At 50.3% G+C, this 7,772-nt stretch overlaps 2 pseudogenes across 2 annotated transcripts; one reads left to right on the top strand and one right to left on the bottom strand.

The window, feature by feature from the left end:
- The first annotated feature begins 2,587 nt into the window (after positions 1-2,587).
- On the top strand, positions 2,588-3,240 carry LOC308569925 (egl nine homolog 1-like; annotated as a pseudogene). The gene has a single exon. The product of its transcript is annotated as an egl nine homolog 1-like (transcript).
- Positions 3,241-4,182: 942 nt separating this feature from the next.
- On the bottom strand, positions 4,183-4,835 carry LOC308569813 (egl nine homolog 1-like; annotated as a pseudogene). The gene has a single exon. The product of its transcript is annotated as an egl nine homolog 1-like (transcript).
- Positions 4,836-7,772: the final 2,937 nt, after the last annotated feature.

The following is a 7,772-nucleotide window of genomic DNA, read 5'->3' as shown; positions in this document are numbered from 1 at the left end:
AGAACCAAATTATTTGAAGTAAGACATTGCAATAAATAAATAAATAATCCACCGGTAGGTGAAAAACTGAGGGCATGAAGTGATTTTTTATGAGAAACATACAAGTCATTTGAAAAGCTTTGATTTATCCTTTCCCTAGGCTCGCAAGGGTCTGCATGTTCATGGAAGGAAAGAGTTTTTCATTTAGGAGAATATGATGGACTATGACTGGGGAATGCCTATACGGGTTTCGCTCTGTAGTGAAAATAACAAAATAAAAGTTTGATTTACTGTACAAAGAAATGCTCTACAACATGCATAAATCTTTTAGACTAAATAATTATGAGGCAAATAATAAACAGCAGGGCGAAGTTCAATTGAAAGCATAATGTACTTGCCGTGCCTAAGGTTTTTATGCTCAAAGTGGGATGAGACGGGGTAATTTATAATAGCCAGTATACATGTAAACATTTTGGGACTATGGCCGGCTTTCCACAGATGTCCCAGCTCTATAGTCTAAGCAGATTCTAACAATGAACCTGTGACTCAGCAGCTACTGTAAATATGGTTTATGATCCTGTCCTGACTCCCTGAGCCTATCGATTTTGCTTCCATCATGTACTTAGTTCCGAGCATGAGGTCAGACAGCTTTATTTAATTCTTGCTTTCTTAGATCTTTTCACTTCAGTTTGTCACTTTTCAGTTTGAAAAATCCCTCCTCACTCCAGTTACTTTTCAGTTTAAAAACTCTGTCCTCTGCTTTTCTCAATCCCCTCATGACGTTAGATGGAGCTGTTTTTAAGGTTTCTTCTTAGCAAATTTTATTATGGCAGCAAATAATGGCATTAACAGCAGCAGCAGCAGCAGCAGCAGCAGCAGCAACAAAAGACCCATCACCCTAAGTGAGAGCATGGGTCCACTCTTTGCTTCACATCTGGATTTCTCCTGAATGGATGATGAACAATATGGTGAAATGCAACAAATTATATTTAACGTCTAACAAGATTTCTGCACCCACGTCCAATCTATAAATGTTACATTCACTTGGACTGATGATTTCTTTAATAGGGACAGTCCCAATTTTCTGGTACCTGCTCAGCATAAATCACCTTGTCTATCCTGCTGTTTGGTGATGCCTTGGCTTTAATATTTTTGTCGCTGTGTTTCTTCATTCTTCTTTAGGTTACAACACTTCTTCCATGGAGAAGCCTTACTTGGATCAGGGCAAGCGATGAGAGGAGCTCCGGAAGATGGAGGCTGACCATTCTAGGGAAGGATTCAGCGGTCTAGGATGGGTCATGCCCAATGCATCAGAGTTGTTGAGGTAGGGGAACACACCAACGACTCCAATCCTAGGAGAGAACCTAGTGGGCTATCACAGGGTTGGTCCATGGCAGCCTAGCCCAACCCTTCTGCTCCACCTCCCACATCACTGGCTCCTCCCCTCTCATCTGTTCCCACTGTTCCACCTCCCAATGCCAAGTCTCTGCCTGCAGAGGAGGCACCAGCTGAAAAGACTGGATGTGAGAGGGTGCTGTCTTCTCTTCCATCACCTAGGACACTACGATGTGAGCCTGGAGCAAATGGTACAGGCCCAACCCACTAGGAGTTCCCATTTGCTTACCTAGTCCAAAGATGCTTCCTACTTGCAGAACAAAAGCCATTCCCACCCCTCTCCTTTATAACCGGAGTCCAGGGGCAGCTCAACTGTTGGGTCAACATCTCAGCTTGCCTAACCATCTATCATACCTGCTGTACCTTTGACTTTCACCTGCTTATGGACTATGCTGATCTGAGCATTAAAGATTTGGGCAGAAAACACAATATGAGCTTTGTTCCCTCATCTTGCAGATGCAGGACAGTAAATACAACTTTCTTACTGATGAGACCACTGCTGTTCCAATTACTTTTGTTAATAGGCTCTGTGAGAAGGGCGGCAAGCCAGCCAGCCAAACCAACTCCTCTTTTTTTAAAAAAAGTCACTGCTGTCAGGGAAAGGAAGGGAAAGGAAGCGATGGAACAGAAAACCTTGCCCAGAAAAGGTGGTGGTAAGTCCAGTGGCGTAGCGTGGGTTGTCAGCACCCGGGGCGAGGCAAGTAATTTGCGCCCCCTAACCCGGGGCAAGGCAAGTAATTTGCGCCCCCTAACCCCTAACCTGCCGCCGCTGCCAGCTTCTTCTTGCTGCTGCCTGGACTGGGGTAAAGTAAGATGTTCGGGGTTATATATATATGTATACAGTGGCGTAGCGTGGGGGGTGCCAGGGGTGCCGGCCGCACCGGGCGCAACATCTGGGGGGGGGGCGCTCGCCACCTCCGGAGTCGCCGAAGAGCCTCGGGTGCAGGCTGTAGCAGAACCCCATGTCTCAAGGAAGCCAGGAGGGCGGGAAGGAGGGAGGCACTGGGCGGGGGCGGAGGCACCGCTCACTCCCCGTGGTACGTGTGCACGCTCCCGAGCGGCATGTCCTCGCTCCTCGTATCCGGCGGCGTGTGGTGCGAGCATGGCATTTCCCGCGTGGAGCTCAGGCCCGGCCAGAAGCGGTATGCCGCCGCCGTGGTGAGCCGATGCCGCCCCGCCGGCCGGGAGCGGGACCTGGTCTTGCGCGCAAACCATGGCCTCCTCCGGCGGGGAAGCTGCCGAGCGGCCGCTCAGCTCCGCGGAGACTCAGTAGAAAGCATGAGGAGGATTTTCATCCGCCACCCGCCCGGGAGCCGCCAGGAGGGGGGCGGAGAGGAGCAGCCCGCCGGGCTGGCCCCAAGCCCCTTCGGAGGCTTCCTGAGCCCCGCCGCGAGCTCGGCGGAGGCCCCGGGCGTCGAGGGTGCTTCGCCCTCCGCCGGCTCCCCGCCTGGCAGCAAAGCTCCTCTCCTGGAGCCTCGCAGAGATGCGCAGAGGCTAGTCTTGCGCTACGTGGTGCCTTGCATGAACGCCTATGGCTTGTGCATAGTCGACCACTTCCTGGGGCACAGGATGGCCGAGAAAATCTTCCAAGAGGTCCTGGCTTTGCACCTGAGTGACAAATTCCAGGACGGCGCCCTGGCGAGCCAGAAGGCGGGCGGCAGCCAAGCCATTCACGGGGACAAGATTTTGTGGGTTGAGGGCAGTGAGCCGGGCTGTGAAAATATAGGCTACCTCCTGAAAAGAATGGATAAGCTCATCATGTACGCAGATGGCAAGCTGGGGCGCTACAAAATTAGAGGAAGACACAAGGTTAGTAGCTTGCAAGCCTCGACCGAAGTTCACTGCGGGCTCCTCCGGAGTTTCTGATCTCCCCCTCTTCCCATTTCATGTACTCTTGTGAGTCTTAACCACACAATTCCTGGCCGCTACTGCCAGCTGCAACTCGGGCTTGGCATTTGGTCCATCCGCTCAGATCCTAACCCTAGTTCGATCGCTTTGTGAAACAACTTTAAACCGTGTAGCGTTCACAGTCTGGCAGCCCACATGGGATTTCCTATATCCACGAATTGGAGAGGTAGTAGCGGGTGATTGTTTATGGCGGGGTGTAACCTCACTACGCTTAAAGACACGGTTTCCTTTTTTTGTTTTTCCCGCCTTCATCAAAAGTTCCCTAGAGTTATTAACCAGGATTTGTGAGCTACAGTTTCAAAGAGAACAAATTTTCTGAAACACTCGTGCGTGCATATACATATATATATAACCCCGAACATCTTACTTTACCCCAGTCCAGGCAGCAGCAAGAAGAAGCTGGCAGCGGCGGCAGGTTAGGGGTTAGGGGGCGCAAATTACTTGCCTTGCCCCGGGTTAGGGGGCGCAAATTACTTGCCTCGCCCCGGGTGCTGACAACCCACGCTACGCCACTGTATGTATATGCACGCACGAGTGTTTCAGAAAATTTGTTCTCTTTGAAACTGTAGCTCACAAATCCTGGTTAATAACTCTAGGGAACTTTTGATGAAGGCGGGAAAAACAAAAAAAGGAAACCGTGTCTTTAAGCGTAGTGAGGTTACACCCCGCCATAAACAATCACCCGCTACTACCTCTCCAATTCGTGGATATAGGAAATCCCATGTGGGCTGCCAGACTGTGAACGCTACACGGTTTAAAGTTGTTTCACAAAGCGATCGAACTAGGGTTAGGATCTGAGCGGATGGACCAAATGCCAAGCCCGAGTTGCAGCTGGCAGTAGCGGCCAGGAATTGTGTGGTTAAGACTCAGAAGAGTACATGAAATGGGAAGAGGGGGAGATCAGAAACTCCGGAGGAGCCCGCAGTGAACTTCGGTCGAGGCTTGCAAGCTACTAACCTTGTGTCTTCCTCTAATTTTGTAGCGCCCCAGCTTGCCATCTGCGTACATGATGAGCTTATCCATTCTTTTCAGGAGGTAGCCTATATTTTCACAGCCCGGCTCACTGCCCTCAACCCACAAAATCTTGTCCCCGTGAATGGCTTGGCTGCCGCCCGCCTTCTGGCTCGCCAGGGCGCCGTCCTGGAATTTGTCACTCAGGTGCAAAGCCAGGACCTCTTGGAAGATTTTCTCGGCCATCCTGTGCCCCAGGAAGTGGTCGACTATGCACAAGCCATAGGCGTTCATGCAAGGCACCACGTAGCGCAAGACTAGCCTCTGCGCATCTCTGCGAGGCTCCAGGAGAGGAGCTTTGCTGCCAGGCGGGGAGCCGGCGGAGGGCGAAGCACCCTCGACGCCCGGGGCCTCCGCCGAGCTCGCGGCGGGGCTCAGGAAGCCTCCGAAGGGGCTTGGGGCCAGCCCGGCGGGCTGCTCCTCTCCGCCCCCCTCCTGGCGGCTCCCGGGCGGGTGGCGGATGAAAATCCTCCTCATGCTTTCTACTGAGTCTCCGCGGAGCTGAGCGGCCGCTCGGCAGCTTCCCCGCCGGAGGAGGCCATGGTTTGCGCGCAAGACCAGGTCCCGCTCCCGGCCGGCGGGGCGGCATCGGCTCACCACGGCGGCGGCATACCGCTTCTGGCCGGGCCTGAGCTCCACGCGGGAAATGCCATGCTCGCACCACACGCCGCCGGATACGAGGAGCGAGGACATGCCGCTCGGGAGCGTGCACACGTACCACGGGGAGTGAGCGGTGCCTCCGCCCCCGCCCAGTGCCTCCCTCCTTCCCGCCCTCCTGGCTTCCTTGAGACATGGGGTTCTGCTACAGCCTGCACCCGAGGCTCTTCGGCGACTCCGGAGGTGGCGAGCGCCCCCCCCCCAGATGTTGCGCCCGGTGCGGCCGGCACCCCTGGCACCCCCCACGCTACGCCACTGGGTAAGTCCACACTGAAAACGTCCCAAAGCTTGGTCAAGTCAGAGAGAGAGAGATTTCCTCGCCCCCACCTCTAGGGTGTCTAGCTGCGAGACCCCCCCCAACCCCCAGATGCGCGCGCTCTGTCTCTCGCTCGCTCCTGTGGGCATCTTCACAGGGCGCCGAGCAGTGGGGATGCTCTGCTGCGGCGTCACAATTTCCGACACCTTCTTTCTCGAGCTCGCCTCGATCCCCCTCGGCTCCGTGAAGCACACAAGGGGTCCCAAAGCGTCCCAGAGCCAGTCAGGAAAGCGGCAGCTGCCCTGCACCCCCTCCCGGCTCAGACCCCCCGCGCTCTGTCCCCGCGGTTCCTTCTCTCACCCTCGCTCACAACTCTCTCTCTTCCTTGCAGGAACTTGCCCGGGGGCGCACCCCCCTAGCTACGCCGGGATCTTCGGCATGGGGTATGTGTCAACCACAGTGTTCTCAGACTCTCCACTCACTTGGTGCCCAACGAAGCCCCCGGCCTGTCCCTCACATTTAAAAAATAAAATAAAATTTAAAATTGAATTATTTTGGAGGTGGTTTGGTTTTTTGGGAGTTTTTTTGGAGGGGACATGTGTTTTGCTTGGATTTTTTTTAATAGAGGGGGTGTTCTGAGCATCATGATTTTTCATGTGTAAAATGAATATCCTTTTTGTGCCCACCAGTTTCTTTGATTTCCTAATATGTCTCCATGTCCAGACAGGTTGGGGGCCCTGGTCTACTGCACCAGATGCTAGCACACAATGCTAGACTATTTTTTTTCTCTCTCCCCCCCCCAAAAAAATCCTTTATTATTTTAGTCACATAATATACATTCTTTACAGCAAACAACTCCAAAATAAGCAGACAACTCTAAAATAAAATCATATGTAACAAAACCATAAGTCTCATGTTTTCATTTACACTGATCTCCTCTCGGATACTTTTACTAGCCTATTAACACATTGGTGTTTATTTTACATTTATGAACATCTCACTTAATTTGTGCATTAATTTATCATCTTCACTGGTCACAGCCAGACTTAAACTGTGGAAAGTGGGTCACTGTTATTCCCATATTACAGATGGAAGCAGGCAGGTGGGGCCTCATACTGTTGGGCGTTGACAAGGGCCAGGCTCCAAATAACTGGTTCTGGGATCATGAAGGAGGTGGTTAAGTGTGTCAGAATCAGGCCCAACCCAGGAAAGGTTTGCATATATTTACAAAAGGTGACCAAGACGGCCAGGTGCAGGCAGGTGGGGTCATGGCACCCCTCAGGGAGCAGGAGCTGGAACGTTGGCAGAGTCCTCCCAAACGAGATAACAAGCGTAAGGATGTTGCAGAAGTGTTCTCACCACAAAGGACCTCCCAATTAAACTGGGGAATCCGTTGTGCAGATTCCTTTTAGCAGATGGGTAATCCATCCCTTTTCAGAAGCTCAAGCACTAAATTACGTAGATGGAAGTCTGCAGTCCTTAAGGACCCAAAGATACAGTTTGGTTAAGCCTCTAACTAAATTACTCTGTAGTATTTCCTGTATTCAAAATATGTTTTTATAGAACATTTTAGAACGTTTATAATTTTGCTCAACAAATTTTCTCAGACATTCCCAGAATGTAGCTTTCTGATACGTATTCATGCCACATGGTGAACTTCAAGGCTGCCAAAAAGCTCTCAAAATAACTGTGGTAATAAAGCTGACCAGGCATCCTAAAGGGCATTCTGTTTGGAGATGAATAAGTGTGGTGGTTTTACATAATAACTTCCACAGAAAACCATGATGCTCCCCCTTATATAAAGAATGGCCCTTTGCACAAAGAATACAGAATTTATCTTCTTGACTCACAGCTAAGACACTGGAAGGGCAACAAGGTCATGCCTATAGTCTGAAAAGTGTAAATTTTCAGCCTATGCACTAGCTGTTTCATAAAAGTGGTGTATTTTATGAGTTAAACCATTTTTGTTTGTTTGATTTTTGGAACAAGCAAAACAAACCTCCATCTGCTGACCAGGCTTGAATTAACAGCAGAATATGGATTATTTAATAAAAGGAATTGTTAAAAAAATACTAATGGCATGATCTATTTTTTGGTATTGTTTAATTAATTTATAAATTGTGCTCTATAGCAATCAACACAGTTTGCATAAAATAAACATTATACCCTAAACCCAATCAATACACAAATCACACCCTATCAGTTAAGTACCACGAGTTATCTGGGACACTTAAATAGTACACTGGAAAGGGAAGTCCTGCCTGAAAAGCCATGCATGAACCATCTTCATGAAATGTTGTAGAAAATGAACTTGGCAGGTCTCCTGAGGAAGCCAGTTAGGCAGCCCCTAAGAAGGCCTTTTGCTTTCTGGTCACTCAAGTCCCTTCAGAAGGGGGATGCTTCCTCAGCAGGGTCTTCTTGGATAATCCAGCAGGGGTTATGTGTGTGAGAGGGTACTCATTAAGACATTATTCTGCTATGCTGCAAAGAGCTTTAAAGGTCAATACCAGCACTTTGAATTGTGTCCAAAAACTAATTGGGAGCTAACGCAACTCTTTGAGAACAG

The sequence above is a fragment of the Podarcis bocagei genome (assembly GCF_964188305.1).
Source record: "Podarcis bocagei genome assembly, chromosome: 12".
NCBI classification, from domain to species: domain Eukaryota; kingdom Metazoa; phylum Chordata; class Lepidosauria; order Squamata; family Lacertidae; genus Podarcis; species Podarcis bocagei.
The sequence above is the reverse complement of the archived record's forward strand: the minus strand, read 5'-3'. Positions and strand labels throughout refer to the sequence as shown.